Below are 16229 nucleotides of genomic sequence, written 5' to 3' on the forward strand. Positions count from 1 at the left end.
GAAGATCCTAAGAGCTTTGGACGGAAAATATGATACTGTTTGCACATTGATCCAAATGATGCCCAATTACAAAGATCTCAAGCCAACGGAAGTCATTGGAAGAATTGTTGCTCATGAGATGTCACTCAAGGATAAGGAGGAGCTCCATAACAAGTCAAGTGGTTCTTACAAAGCCTCATGTGAAGCTCCCACATCATCAAGTGAGAAACAAACCTTCAATTAAGAATTGAGCCTAATGGTGAAGAACTTCAACAAGTTCTACAAGAGTAGAAGCAAAGAGAGAAGTTCCAAGTCAAGGTCCTACCATGACGATCTTCTAGTCGAGAACGAAATTGCTACAATTGTGGAAGACCCGGATACTATTCCAATGAGTGTACGGCACCCTACAAAAGAAGAGAAGATTCTCCAAAAAGAAGAAGTAGAAGAGAAGAATCACCATCAAGAGGGAGAAGGAGTAGAGATGATCGTTATGAACGAAGAACATCCCGGAGAAGCAAATATTCGGAAAGGAAGGACACGTCATCAAGGAGCTACACAAAATGAAGACATCAAGCTCATGTTGGTGAATGGGTATCCGGCTCCGACTCCGACAATCACTCTGAGAGAAGCTATCACTCCGACTCCGAATATACTCAAGATGAAGGTGTTGCCGGTCTAGCACTTGTGTCAACCAACTCCTATGACATATTTAATTCACCAAATGAAGGACTTGGAAGATGCTTCATGGCTAAAGGCCCAAAGGTATCACACCCCGAGTATGTTGATTTCAATAGTGATTAAGATGACTTGCTGGGTGCCCGATGGAGGCACGAGGCAGGGGGCACGCCCCACCCCCTAGGCGCGCCCCTGACCCTCGTGCCACCCTGTAAGGCGGTTGGTGCCCTTCTTTCGCTGCAAGAAAGCTAATATCCGGATAGAGACCGTGTCAAATACAGCCCAATCGGAGTTACGGATCTCCGGGAATATAAGAAACGGTGAAAGGGCAGAATCTGGGAACACAGAAACAGAGAGAGACAGAGAGACAGATCCAATCTCGGAGGGGCTCTCGCCCCTCCCACACCATGGAGGCCAAGGACCAGAGGGGAACCCTTCTCCCATCTAGGGAGGAGGTCAAGGAAGAAGAAGAGGAAGGGGCCCCCTCTCCCCTTCTCTTCTGGTGGCGCTGGAACGCTGTCGTGGCCATCATCATCACCGCAATCTTCACCAACAACTTCACTGCCATCATCACCAACTCTTCCCCCCTCTATGCAGCAGTGTAACCTCTCTCTTACCCACTGTAATATCTACTTAAACATGGTGCTCAACGCTATATATTATTTCCCAATGATGTATGGCTATCCTATGATATTTGAGTAGATCTGTTTTGTCCTATGGGCTATTTGATGATCAAGATTGGTTTGAGTTGCATGTTTTATTATTGGTGTTGTCCTATGGTGGTCTCCGTGTCGCGCAAGCGTGAGGGATCCCCGTTGTAGGGTGTTGCAATACGTTCATGATTCACTTATAGTGGGTTGCGTGAGTGACTGAAACACAAACCCGAGTAAGGGGGTTGTTTCGTATGGGATAAAGAGGACTTGATACTTTAATCCTATGGTTGGGTTTTACCTTAATGATCTTTAGTAGTTGTGCATGCTTGCTAGAGTTCCAATCATAAGTGCATATGATCCAAGTAGAGGAAGTTTGTTAGCTTATGCCTCTCCCTCATATAAAATTGCAATAATGATTACCGGTCTAGTTACCGATTGCCTAGGGACAAATAACTTTCTCGTAACAACAAGCTCTTTACTAAACCTAACTTAGTTGTGTCTTTATCTAAACAGCCCCTACTTTTTATTTACTTGCTCTTTATTATCTTCCAAACCTATCCAAAAACACCTACAAAGCACTTCTAGTTTCATACTTGTTCTAGGTAAAGTGAACGTCAAGCGTGCGTAGAGTTGTATCGGTGGTCGATAGAACTTGAGGGAATATTTGTTCTACCTTTAGCTCCTCGTTGGGTTCGACACTCTTACTTATCGAAAATTGTTGCGATCCCCTATACTTGTGGGTTATCACGAACCATGCCTTATGGGCAAGATGACTAAAACATCGTTCTCCGGAACTATGGAGCGAGCAACTGATTTGTTGGAGATCATACATACTGCTGTATGTGGTCCAATGAATGTTGAGGCTCGTGGCGGGTATCGTTATTTTCTCACCTTCACAAATGATTTAAGCAGATATGCGTATATCTCCTTAACCAAACATCAGTCTGAAACATTTGAAAAGTACAAAGAATTTCAGAGTGAAGTTGAAAATCATCGTAACAAGAAAATAAAGTTTCTACGATCTGATCGTGGAGGAGAATATTTGAGTTATGAGTTTGGTCTACAGTTGAAACAATGCGGAATAGTTTTGCAACTCACTCCACACGGAACACCACAGCGTAATGGTGTGTCCGAATGTCGTAATCGTACTTTACTAGATATGGTGCGATCTATGATGTCTCTTACTGATTTACCGCTATCATTTTGGGGTTATGCTTTAGATACGGACACATTCACGTTAAATAGGGCACCATCAAAATCCGTTGAGACGACACCTTATGAACTATGGTTTGGCAAGAAACCAAAGTTGTCATTTCTTAAAGTTTGGGGCTATGATGCTTATGTGAAAAAGCTTCAACCTGATAAGCTCGAACCCAAATCGAAGAAATGTGTCTTCATAGGATACCCAAAGGAAACTATTGGGTACACCTTCTATCACAGATCCGAAGGCAAGACATTTGTTTCTAAGAATGGATCCTTTCTAGAGAAGGAGTTTCTCTCGAAAGAAGTGAGTGGGAGGAAAGTAGAACTTGATGAGGTAACAGTACCTGCTCCCTTATTGGAAAGTAGTTCATCACAGAAACCGGTTCCTGTGACGTCTACACCAATTAGTGAGGAAGTTAATGATGATGATCATGAAACTTCATGTCAAGTTGTTACTGAACCTCGTAGGTCAACCAGAGTAAGATCCGCACCAAAGTGGTACGGTAATCATGTTCTGGAGGTTATGTTACTAGACCATGATGAACCTGTGAACTATGAAGAAGCGATGGTGAGCCCAGATTCTGCAAAATGGCTTGAGACCATGAAATCTGAGATGGGATCCATGTATGAGAACAAAGTGTGGACTTTGGTTGACTTGTCAGATGATCGGCAAGCCATCGAGAATAAATGGATCTTCAAGAAGAAGACTGACACTAACGGTAATGTTACTGTCTATAAAGCTCGACTTGTTGCAAAAGGTTTTCGACAAGTTCAAGGGATTGACTACAATGAGACCTTCTCACCCGTAGCGATGCTTAAGTCTGTCTGAATCATGTTAGCAATTGCCGCATTTTATGATTATGAAATTTGGCAAATGGATGTCAAAATTGCATTCCTGAATCGATATCTGGAAGAAGAGTTGATATGATGCAATCGGAAGGTTTTGTCGATCCAAAGGGAGCTAACAAAGTGTGCAAGATCCAGTGATCCATTTATGGGCTGGTGCAAGCCTCTCGGAGTTGGAATAAACGTTTTGATAGTGTGATCAAAGCTTATAGTTTTTTACAGACTTTTGGAGAAGCCTGTATTTACAAGAAAGTGAGTGGGAGCTCTATAGCATTTCTGATATTACTAGCAAAAGAGCCTGTGTGTTGCAACGGGAGAGAAAACATAACACACACTCTTAACTCAACAACCATCACTCAAGACCACAATAGGCCCATCTCCTTTATTTTTGCAAGGCATCATATTTATGTTGCCGCTTATCCTCCTTCTCACCCTCGCCGGCGATGGCCTCGGTGTTCACACACAAAACAACAAAAAACGCGTGTTGAATATGGTTAATCCTAAGACGTCTCTCTCTCCCTCTATCCTCCCTCTCCCTCTCCCTTTCTCTCTCTCTCGCTTTCTCTCACTCTCGCGATGAGAAATCGGTTATTTTCCCCTGCATCATTTTTCAGAGGTATGCATGTGTAGTTATCGATGTTTTCTTTTCCCTATATGGTTATAGTGGGGTGTTTATTTGCAATCTGAATCACCGCCGATATGAAAAAATGGATCTTGCGCTATAAATTATAAGTTTGCTTCCATAACAATATTTTAAAAATATTTAACAGGTAAAATTAACATCATATTTAGATTCCACACATTTTTCTAATAAAATTTCATATATAATATGTTAAAATCAAAGTTACGGTTTAAAAGATACAGATAATCTAGAAAATCATTTGGTTTGACTCAAATATATTCCAAAATAATATTTAAAAATACTCAACAGGTAAAAATAATCTCATATTCATATTCTACATATTTTTCTAATCAAATTTCATATATCACATGTTCAAATCGGAGTTACAGTTTAGAAGATATGGATGATTTTAAAAGCATTTGTTTGACTTAAATATGATCCACGGATGAATTACCTAAAACATCAGGGGGGTTTCGAAAAATGTAAAATAACGGTTCGGGTGTGACTTAAATTCAGACGGCGGGTTGATTTCAAGAAAAGACAGGGACTTTGTGTAAAATATGAAAATAACGATTCGTTTTAACTTAAAACAGGACTGCAGGTTGAATTCTCTGAAATAGAGGGACTTTTGATAAAAATGCCATGACGGATGAAAGAAACCCAATTTGCTTTATTATTAGGTAAAGATATGTGGATGACATATTGTTGATTGGAAATGATATAGAATTCCTGGATAGCATAAAAGGATATTTGAATAAGAGTTTTTCAATGACAGACCTCGGTGAAGCTGCTTATATATTGGGCATCAAGATCTGTAGAGATAGATCGAGACGCTTAATTGGACTTTCACAAAGCACATACCTTGACAAAGTTTTGAAGAATTTCAAAATGGATCAAGCAAAGAAAGGGTTATTGCCTGTGTTACAAGGTGTGAAGTTGAGTAAAACTCAATGCTCGACCACTACAGAAGATAGAGAGAAAATGAAAGATGTTCCCTATGCTTCAGCCATAGGCTCTATCATGTATGCAATGCTGTGTACCAAACCTGATGTGTGCCTTGCTATTAGTTTAGCAGGGAGGTACCAAAGTAATCCAGGAGTGGATCACTGGACAACGGTCAAGAACATCCTGAAATAACGGAAAAGGATGAAGGATATGTTTCTCATTTATGGAGGTGACAAAGAGCTCGTTGTAAATGGTTACGTCGATGCAAGCTTTGACACTGATCGGGACGATTCTAAATCGCAAACCGGATATGTGTTCTTTGTTAAACGTTGAAGCTGTCAGTTGGTGCAGTTATAAACAAAGCGTCGTAGCAGGATCTACATGTGAAGCAGAGTACATAGCTGCTTCGGAGGCAGCAAATGAAGGAGTCTGGATGAAGGAGTTCATATCTGATCTAGGTGTCATACCTAGTGCATCGGGTCCAATGAAAATCTTTTGTGACAATACTGGTGCAATTGCTTTGGCAAAGGAATCCAGATTTCACAAGAGAACCGAGCACATCAAGAGAGGCTTCAACTCCATCCAGGATCAAGTCTAGGTGGGAGACATAGAGATTTGCAAGATACATACGGATCTGAATGTTGCAGACCCATTGACTAAGCCTATTCCACGAGCAAAACATTACTGTGTAATCTAGATTATTGACTCTAGTGCAAGTGGGAGACTGAAGGAAATATGCCCTAGAGGCAATAATAAAGTTATTATTTATTTCCTTATATCATGATAAGTGTTTATTATTCATGCTAGAATTTGTTAACCGGAAACATGATACATGTGTGAATACATAGACAAACAGAGTGTCACTAGTATGCCTCTACTTGACTAGCTCATTGATCAGAGATGGTTATGTTTCTTAGCCATAGACAAAGAGTTGTCATTTGATTAACGGGATCACATGATTAGGAGAATGATGTGATTGACTTGACCCATTCCATTAGCTTAGCACTTGATCGTTTGGTATGTTGCTATTGCTTTCTTCATGACTTATACATGTTCCTATGACTATGAGATTATGCAACTCCCATTTACCGGAGGAACACTTTGTGCGCTACCAAATGTCACAACGTAACTGGGTGATTATAAAGGTGCTCTACAGGTGTCTCCAAAGGTACTTGTTGGGTTGGCGTATTTCGAGATTAGGATTTGTCACTCCAATTATCGGAGAGGTATCTCTGGGCCCACTCGGTAATACACATCACTTAAGCCTTGCAAGCATTGTAACTAATGAGCTAGTTGCGGGATGATGTATTATGGAACGAGTGAAGAGACTTGCTGGTAACGAGATTGAACTAGGTATTGAGATACCGACGATTGAATCTCGGGCAAGTAACATACCGATGATAAAGGGAACAACGTATGTTGTTATGCAGTTTGACCGATAAAGATCTTCATAGAATATGTGGGAGCCAATATGAGCATCCAGGTTCCGCTATTGGTTATTGACCGGAGACGTGTCTCGGTCATGTCTACATAGTTCTCGAACCTGTAGGGTCCGCATGCTTAAAGTTCGATGACGGTTATATTATGAGTTTATGTGTTTTGATGTACCGAAGGTAGTTCGGAGTCCCAGATGTGATCACGGACATAACAAGGAGTTTCAAAATGGTCCAGACGTAAAGATCGATATATTGGACGATTATGTTCGGACACCGGAATGGTTTCGGGGAGTTTCGGGCGTATACCGGAGTACTGGGGGGTTACCCGAACCCCCCGGGGTGACTAATGGGTCTATTGGGCCCTGGTGGAGAAGAGGAGGGGCGGCCAAGGGCAGCCGCGCCCCCTTCCCCCCAGTCCGAATTGGACAAGGAGGGGGGCGGCGCCACCCTTTCCTTTCCCCCTCTCTCTCCTTCCCTCTCCACTCCTACTCCCACATGGAAGGGGGGAGTCCTACTCCCGGTGGGAGTAGGACTCCTCATGGGGCGCGCCTGGGATGGCCGGCCCCCTCCCCCTCCTCCACTCCTTTATATACGGGGAGGGAGGCACCCCTTGGAGACACAACAATTGATCTCTTGGATCTCTTAGCTGTGTGCGGTGCCCCCCTCCACCATGATGAAGGAAATATGCCCTAGAGGCAATAATAAAGTTATTATTTATTTCCTTATATCATGATAAATGTTTATTATTCATGCTAGAATTGTATTAACCAGAAACATGATACATGTGTGAATACATAGACAAACAGTATGCCTCTACGTGACTAGCTCGTTGATCAAAGATGGTTATGTTTCCTAGCCATAGACAAAGAGTTGTCATTTGATTAACGGGATCACATCATTAGGAGAATGATGTGATTGACTTGACCCATTCCGTTAGCATAGCACTTGATCGTTTAGTTTATTGCTATTGCTTTCTTCATGACTTATACATGTTCCTATGACTATGAGATTATGCAACTCCCGTTTACCGGAGGAACACTTTGTGTGCTACCAAACGTCACAACATAACTGGGTGATTATAAAGGTGCTCTACAGGTGTCTACGAAGGTACTTGTTGGGTTGGCGTATTTCTAGATTAGGATTTGTCACTCCGATTGTCGGAGAGGTATCTCTGGGCCCACTCGATAATGCACATCACTATAAGCCTTGCAAGCATTGCAACTAATGAGTTAGTTTCGGGATGATGTATTACGAAACGAGTAAAGAGACTTGCCGGTAACGAGATTGAACTAGGTATTGAGATACCGACGATCGAATCTCGGGCAAGTAACATACCGATGACAAAGGGAACAACGTATGTTGTTATGCGGTTTGACCGATAAAGATCTTCGTAGAATATGTAGGAGCCAATATGAGCATCCAGGTTCCGCTATTGGTTATTGACCGGAGACGTGTCTCGGTCATGTCTACGTAGTTCTCGAACCCGTAGGGTCCGCACGCTTAAAGTTCGGTGACGATCGTAATTAGGGTTTTTGTGTTTTGATGTACCGAAGGTTGTTCGGAGTCCCGGATGTGATCACGGACATGACGAGGAGTCTCGAAATGGTCGAGACATAAAGATTGATATATTGGAAGCCTATATTTGGATATCGTAAACGTTCCGGGTGAAATCGGGATTTTACCGGAGTACCGGGGGGTTACCGGAACCCCCCGGGGGTTATTGGGCCTACATGGGCCATAAGGGAGAAGAGGAGGGCCGGCCAGGGCAGGCCGCCCCCCCTCCCCCTAGTCTGAATAGGACAAGGAAGGGGGGGCAGCGCCCCCCTTTCCTCTTTCTCCCTTCCCCCTTCCTTTTCCAACAAGGCAAGAGGGGGGAGTCCTACTCCCGGTGAGAGTAAGACTCCTCCAGACGCACCCCTAGGGCCGGCCGCACCTCCCCCTCTCCCTCCTTTATATACGGGGGCAAGGGGGCACCCCATGACACACAAGTTGATCTTCGTGATCGTTCCTTAGCCGTGTGCGGCGCCCCCTTCCACCATATTCCACCTCGGTCATATCGTAGCGATGCTTAGGCGAAGCCCTGCGTCGGTAGAACATCATCACCATCATCACGCCATCGTGCTGACGAAACTCTCCCTCAACGTTTTGCTGGATTGGAGCTCAAGGGTCGTCACCGAGTTGAACGTGTGCAGAACTCGGTGGTGCCGTACGTTTGGTACTTGGATCGGTCGGATCGGGAAGACGTACGACTACTTCCTCTACGTTGTGTCAACGCTTCCGTTGCCGGTCTACGAGGGTACGTAGACAACACTCTCCCCTCTCGTTGCTATGCATCACCATGATATTGCGTGTGCATAGGATTTTTTTTTAAATTACTATGTTCCCTAACAGTGGCATCCGAGCCAGGTTTTATGCGTAGATGTCATATGCACGAGTAGAACACAAGTGAGTTGTGGGCGATATAAGTCATACTGCTTACCAGCATGTCACACTTTGGTTCGGCGGTATTGTTGGATTAAGCGGCCCGGACCGAAATTACGCGTACGCTTACGCGAGACTGGTTCTACCGACGTGCTTTGCACACAGGTGGCTGGCAGGTGTCAGTTTCTCCAACTTTAGTTGAACCGAGTGTGGCTATGCCCGGTCCTTTCGAAGTTTAAAACAGCACCAACTTGACAAACTATCGTTGTGGTTTTGATGCGTAGGTAAGAACGGTTCTTTCTCAGCCCGTAGCAGCCACGTAAAACTTGCAACAACAAAGTAGAGGACGTCTAACTTGTTTTTGCAGGGCATGTTGTGATGTGATATGGTCAAGACGTGATGAGATATAAGTTGTTGGATGAGATGATCATGTTTTGTTGAAGTTATCGGCAACTGGCAAAAGCCTTATGGTTATCTCTCTATTGCATAAGATGCAAGCGCCAAATAATTGCTTTACTTTATCGCTATGCGATAGCAATAGTTGCAAGAGCAATTGTTGGCGAGACAACCATGTGACAACACATTGATATAGATCAAGATGATGGAGATCATGGTGTCATGCCGGTGATGATGGAGATCATGACGATGCTTTGGAGATGGAGATCAAAGGCACAAGATGATGATGGCCATATCATGTCACATATTTTGATTGCATGTGATGTTTATCTTTTATACATCTTATTTTGCTTAGTTCGACGGTAGCTTTATAAGATGATCTCTCACTAATTATCAAGGTACAAGTGTTCTCCCTGAGTATGCACCGTTGCAAAAGTTCTTCGTGCTGATACACCACGTGATGATCGGGTGTGATAGGCTCTACGTTCAAATACAACGGGTGCAAAACAGTTGCACACGCGGAATACTCAGGTTAAACTTGACGAGCCTAGCATATAACAGATATGGCCTCGGAACACGGAGACCGAAAGGTCGAGCGTGAATCATATATTAGATATGATCAACATAGTGATGTTCACCATTGAAACTAATCCATCTCACGTGATGATCGGGCATGATTTAGTTGATATGGATCACGTGATCACTTAGAAGATTAGAGGGATGTCTGTCTAAGTGGGAGTTCTTAAGTAATATGATTAATTGAACTTTAATTTATCATGAACTTAGTCCTGGTAGTATTAACATATCTATGTTGTAGATCAATAGCTCGCGTTTAGCTCCCCTGTTTTATTTTTTATATGTTCCTAGAGAAAATTAAGTTGAAAGATGTTAGTAGCAATGATGCGGATTGGATCCGTGATCTGAGGATTATCCTCATTGCTGCATAGAAGAATTATGTCCTTAATGCACCGCTAGGTGACAAACCTATTGCAGGAGCAGATGCAGACGTTATGAACGTTTGGCTAGCTCAATATGATGACTACTTGATAGTTTAGTGCACCATGCTTAAACGGCTTAGAATCGGGGCTTCAAAGACATTTTGAACGTGATGGACCATATGAGATGTTCTAGGAGTTGAAGTTAATATTTCAAGCAAATACCCGAGTTGAGAGATATGAAGTCTCCAACAAGTTCTATAGCTAAAAGATGGAGGAGAATAGCTCAAGCAGTGAGCATGTGCTCAGATCGTCTGGGTACTACAATCGCTTGAATCAAGTGGGAGTTAATCTTCCAGATAAGATAGTGATTGACAGAATTCTCTAGTCACCATCACCAAGTTAGTAGAACTTCGTGATGAACTATGATATGCAAGGAATAACGGAAACGATTCCCAAGCACTTCGTAATGCTGAAATCAATGAAGGTAGAAATCAAGAAAAATATCAAGTGTTGGTGGTAGACAAGACCACTAGTTTCAAGAAAAGGGCAAAGGGAAGAAGGGGAACTTCAAGAAGAACGACAAGCAAGTTGCTTCTCAAGTGAAGAAGCCCAAGTATGGTCCTAAGCCTGAGACTAAGTGCTTCTACTGCAAAGGGACTAGTCACTGGAAGCGGATCTGCCCCAAGTATTTGGCGGATAAGAAGGATGGCAAAGTGAACAAAGGTATATTTGATATACGGATTATTGATGTGTATTTTACTAGTGTTCGTAGCAACCCCCCGGTATTTGATACAGGTTCAGCTGCTAAGAGTAGTAACTCGAAACGGGAGTTGCAGAACGAACAGAGACTAGTTAAGGGTGAAGTGACGATGTGTATTGGAAGTGGTTCCAAGATTGATATGATCATCATCGCACACTCCCTATACTTTTGGGATTAGTGTTGAACCTATATAAGTGTTATTTGGTGTTTGCATTAAGCATGAATATGATTTGATCATGTTTATTGCAATACGGTTATTCATTTAAGTAAGAGAATAAATTTTTGTTTTGTTTACATATATGGTTACACACCCAATGAAAATGGTTCGTTGGATCTCGATCGTAGTGATACACATATTCATAATATTGAAACCAAAAGATGCAGAGTTAATAATGATAGTGCAACTTATTTGTGGCACTGCCGTTTAGGTCATATTGGTGTAAAGCGCATGAAGAAACTCCATGTTGATGGACTTTTGGAATCACTTGATTATGAATCAGTTGATGCTTGCGAACCATGCCTCATGGGCAAGATGACTAAGACTCCGTTCTCCGGAACAATGTAGCAAGCAAAAGATTTGTTGGAAATCATGCATACTGATGTATGTGGTCCGATGAATATTGAAGCTCGCGACACGTATCATTATTTTCTGATCTTCACAGATGATTTGAGCAAATATGAGTATATCTACTTGATGAAACACAAGTCTGAAACATTTGAAAAGTTCAAAGAATTTCAGAGTGAAGTGGAGAATCATCGTAACAAAACAAAAGTTAATATGATATGATCACAGAAGTAAAATATTTGAGTTATGAGTTTGGCCTTCAATTAAAACAATGTGAAATAGTTTCACTACTCACGCCACCTGGAACACCATAGTGTAACGGTGTGTCCGAATGTCGTAACCGTGCTTTATTAGATATGGTGTAATATATGACGTCTCTTACTGATTTACCGCTATCTTTTAGGGGTTATGCATTAGAGACAGCTACATTCACGTTAAATAGGGCACCACTAAATCCGTTGAGACGACACCGTATGAACTATGGTTTGGCAAGAAACCTAAGCTGTCGTTTCTTAAAGTTTGAGGTTGCAATGCTTATGTGAAAAAGTTTCAACCTGATAAGCTCAAACCCAAATCAGAGAAGTGCGTCTTCATAGGATACCCAAAAGAAAATGTTGGGTACACCTTCTATCACAGATCCGAAGGCAAGATATTCGTTGCTGAGAATGGATCCTTTCTAGAGAAGGAGTTTCTCTCGAAAGAAGTGAGTGGGAGGAAAATAGAACTTGACGAGGTAACTGTACCTGCTCCCTTATTGGAAAGTAGTTCATCATAGAAATTTGTTCTTGTGACTACTACACCAATTAGTGAGGAAGCTAATGATGATGATCATGTAACTTCAGAACAAGTTACTACCGAACCTCGTAGGTAAACCAGAGTGAGATCCGCACCAGAGTGGTACGGTAATCCTGTTCTGGGGGTCATGTTACTTGACCATGATGAGCCTACGAACTATGAGGAAGCGATGATGAGCCCAGATTCCGCAAAATGGCTTGAGGCCATGAAATCTGAGATGAGATCCATGTATGAGAACAAAGTATGGACTTTGATTGACTTGCCCATTGATCGGAAAGCCATTGATATTAAATGGATCTTCAAGAGGAATACGGACGCTGATAGTAGTGTCACTATCTACAAAAGCTAGAATTATCACAAAAAGGTTTTCGACAAGTTCAAGGTGTTAACTACGATGAGAGTTTCTCACTCGTATCTATGCTTAAGTCTGTCCGAATCATGTTAGCAATTGCCGCATTTTATGAAATCTGGCAAGTGGATAAACAAAACTGCATTCCTTAATGGATTTATTAAAGAAGAGTTGTATATGATGCAACAAGAAAGTTTTGTCAATCCTAAAGGTGCTAACAAAATATGCAAGCTCCAGCGATCCATCTATAGACTGGTGCAAGCATCTCGGAGTTGGAATATACGCTTCGATAAGTTGATCAAAGCATATAGTTTTATACAGACTTGCAGTGAAGCCTGTATTTACAGGAAAGTGAGTGGGAGCACTACAGCATTTCTGATAAGTATATGTGAATGACATATTGTTGATCGGAGATAATGTAGAATTATTCTGCAAAGCATAAAGGAGTGTTTGAAAGGAGTTTTTCAAAGAAAGACCTCGGTGAAGCTGCTTACATATTGAGCATCAAGATCTATAGAGATAGATCAAGACGCTTGATAAGTTTTTCAATGAGTACATACCTTGATAAGATTTTGAAGTAGTTCAAAATGGGACAGTCAAAGAAAGAGTTCTTGCCTATGTTACAAGGTGTGAAGTTGAGTAAGACTCAAAACCCGACCACGGCAGAAGGTAGAGAGAGAATGAAAGTCATTCCCTATGCCTTGGCCATAGGTTCTATAAAATATGCCATGCTATGTACCAGATCTATTATATACCCTACACTGTTTTTGGCAAGGGAGTACAATAGTGATCTAGGAGTAGATCACTACACAGCGGTCAAATTATCCTTAGTGGAATAAGGATATGTTTCTCGATTATGGAGGTGACAAAAAGGTTCGTCATAAATGGTTAAGTCGATGCAAATTTTGACACTGGTCCAGATGACTCTAAATCTCAATCTGGATACATATTGAAAGTGGGAGCAATTAGCTAGAATAGCTCCGTGCGGAGCATTGTTGACATAGAAATTTGCAAAATACTTACGGATCTGAATGTGGCAGACCCGTTGACTAAACTTCTCTCACAAGAAAAACATGATCACACCTTAGTACTCTTTGGGTGTTAATCACATAGCGATGTGAACTAGATTATTGACTCTAGTAAACCCTTTGGGTGTTGGTCACATGACGATGTGAACTATGGGTGTGTAATCACATGGTGATGTGAACTATTGGTGTTAAATCACATGGCGATGTGAACTAGATTATTGACTCTAGTGCAAGTGGGAGACTGAAGGAAATATGCCCTAGAGGCAATAATAAAGTTATTATTTATTTCCTTATATCATGATAAATGTTTATTATTCATGCTAGAATTGTATTAACCAGAAACATGATACATGTGTGAATACATAGAAAACAGAGTGTCACTAGTATGCCTCTACTTGACTAGCTCGTTGATCAAAGATGGTTATGTTTCCTAGCCATAGACAAAGAGTTGTCATTTGATTAACGGGATCACATCATTAGGAGAATGATGTGATTGACTTGACCCATTCCGTTAGCATAGCACTTGATTGTTTAGTTTATTGCTATTGCTTTCATCATGACTTATACATGTTCCTATGACTATGAGATTATGCAACTCCCGTTTACCGGAGGAACACTTTGTGTGCTACCAAACGTCACAACGTAACTGGGTGATTATAAAGGTGCTCTACAGGTGTATCCGAAGGTACTTGTTGGGTTGGTGTATTTCGAGATTAGGATTTGTCACTCCGATTGTCGGAGAGGTATCTCTGGGCCCACTCGGTAATACACATCACTATAAGCCTTGCAAGCATTGCAACTAATGAGTTAGTTGCGGGATGATGTATTACGGAACGAGTAAAGAGACTTGCCGGTAACGAGATTGAACTAGGGATTGAGATACCGACGATTGAATATCGGGCAAGTAACATACCGATGACAAAGGGAACAACGTATGTTGTTATGCGGTTTGACCGATAAAGATCTCTGTAGAATATGTAGGAGCCAATATGAGCATCCAGGTTCTGCTATTGGTTATTGACCGGAGACGTGTCTCGGTCATGTCTACATAGTTCTCGAATCCGTAGGGTCCGCACGCTTAAAGTTCGGTGACGATCGTAATTAGGGTTTTTGTGTTTTGATGTACCGAACGTTGTTTAGAGACCCGGATGTGATCACGGACATGACGAGGAGTCTCGAAATGGTCGAGAAATAAAGATTGATATATTGGAAGCCTATATTTGGATGTCGGAAACATTCCGGGTGAAATTGGGATTTCACCGGAGTAATGGGGGCTACCGGACCCCCCCCCCCAGGGGGGGTTATTGGGCCTACATGGGCCATAAGGGAGAAGAGGAGGGCCGCCCAGGGCAGGTCGCGCGCCCCCTCCCCCCCTAGTCCGAATAGGACAAGGAAGGGGGGGGCGCCCCCCTTTCCTCTTTCTCCCTTCCCCCTTCCTTTTCCAACAAGGCAAGAGGGTGGAGTCCTACTCCCGGTGGGAGTAGGACTCCTCCAGGCGCACCCCTAGGGCTGGCCGCACCTCCCCCTCTCCGTCCTTTATATATGGGGGAAAGGGGGCACCCCATGACACACAAGTTGATCTTCGCGATCGTTCCTTAGCCGTGTGCGGTGCCCCCTTCCACCATATTCCACCTCGGTCATATCGTAGCGGTGCTTAGGCGAAGCCCTGCATCGGTAGAACATCATCACCGTCATCATGTCGTTGTGCTGACGAAACTCTCCCTCAACGTTTTGCTGGATCAGAGCTCGAGGGAAGTCACCGAGTTGAACGTGTGCAGAACTCGGAGGTGCCGTACGTTCGGTACTTGGATCGATCGGATCGGTAAGACGTACGACTACTTCCTCTATGTTGTGTCAACGCTTCCGTTGCCGGTCTACGAGGGTACGTAGACAACACTCTCCCCTCTCGTTGCTATGCATCACCATGATCTTGCGTGTGCGTAGGAAATTTTTTGAAATTACTACATTCCCCAACACATGATCCACCTCGATATTATCATAGCAGTGCTTAGGCGAAGCCCTGCATCGGTAGAACATCATCATTGTCACCACACCGTCGTGCTGACGGAACTCTCCCTCAAAGCCCGGCTAGATCGGAGTTTGAGGGACGTCATTGAGTTGAACGTGTGCAGAACTCGGAGGTGTCATGCGTTCGGTACTTGATCGGTCGGATCATGAAGACGTACGACTACATCAACCACGTTGTGCTAACGCTTCCGCTTTCGGCCTACGAGGGTACGTGGACACACTCTCCCCTCTCGTTGCTATGCATCACCATGATCTTGCGTGTGCGTAGGAATATTTTTGAAATTACTACGTTCCCCAACACTTAGATTTTATTAACCATTCTTGAACGTGTTTACCTTGTCGATCTCATACCACATGATCTATATAGCTAACTCGACTGTGAACTTTGACATTACTGCACACAGTTGGTTTCTTCAACCGTGTGCCCTGTAGCACGCAAAATTAATTATCACACTCGAGTTTCTATCATCATCCTTCTATGTAACTTTGACGTCATCACCCACGGGTAAACTTATGACTGAAGTCATTCCATACACTTCGTCTTTACAAAGCCTTTTGCCAATAAACACCCACGATTTGTCCCTCTTCTA

Source organism: Triticum dicoccoides, chromosome 2A, assembly GCF_002162155.2.
Source record: "Triticum dicoccoides isolate Atlit2015 ecotype Zavitan chromosome 2A, WEW_v2.0, whole genome shotgun sequence".
Taxonomy (NCBI): Eukaryota; Viridiplantae; Streptophyta; class Magnoliopsida; order Poales; family Poaceae; genus Triticum; species Triticum dicoccoides.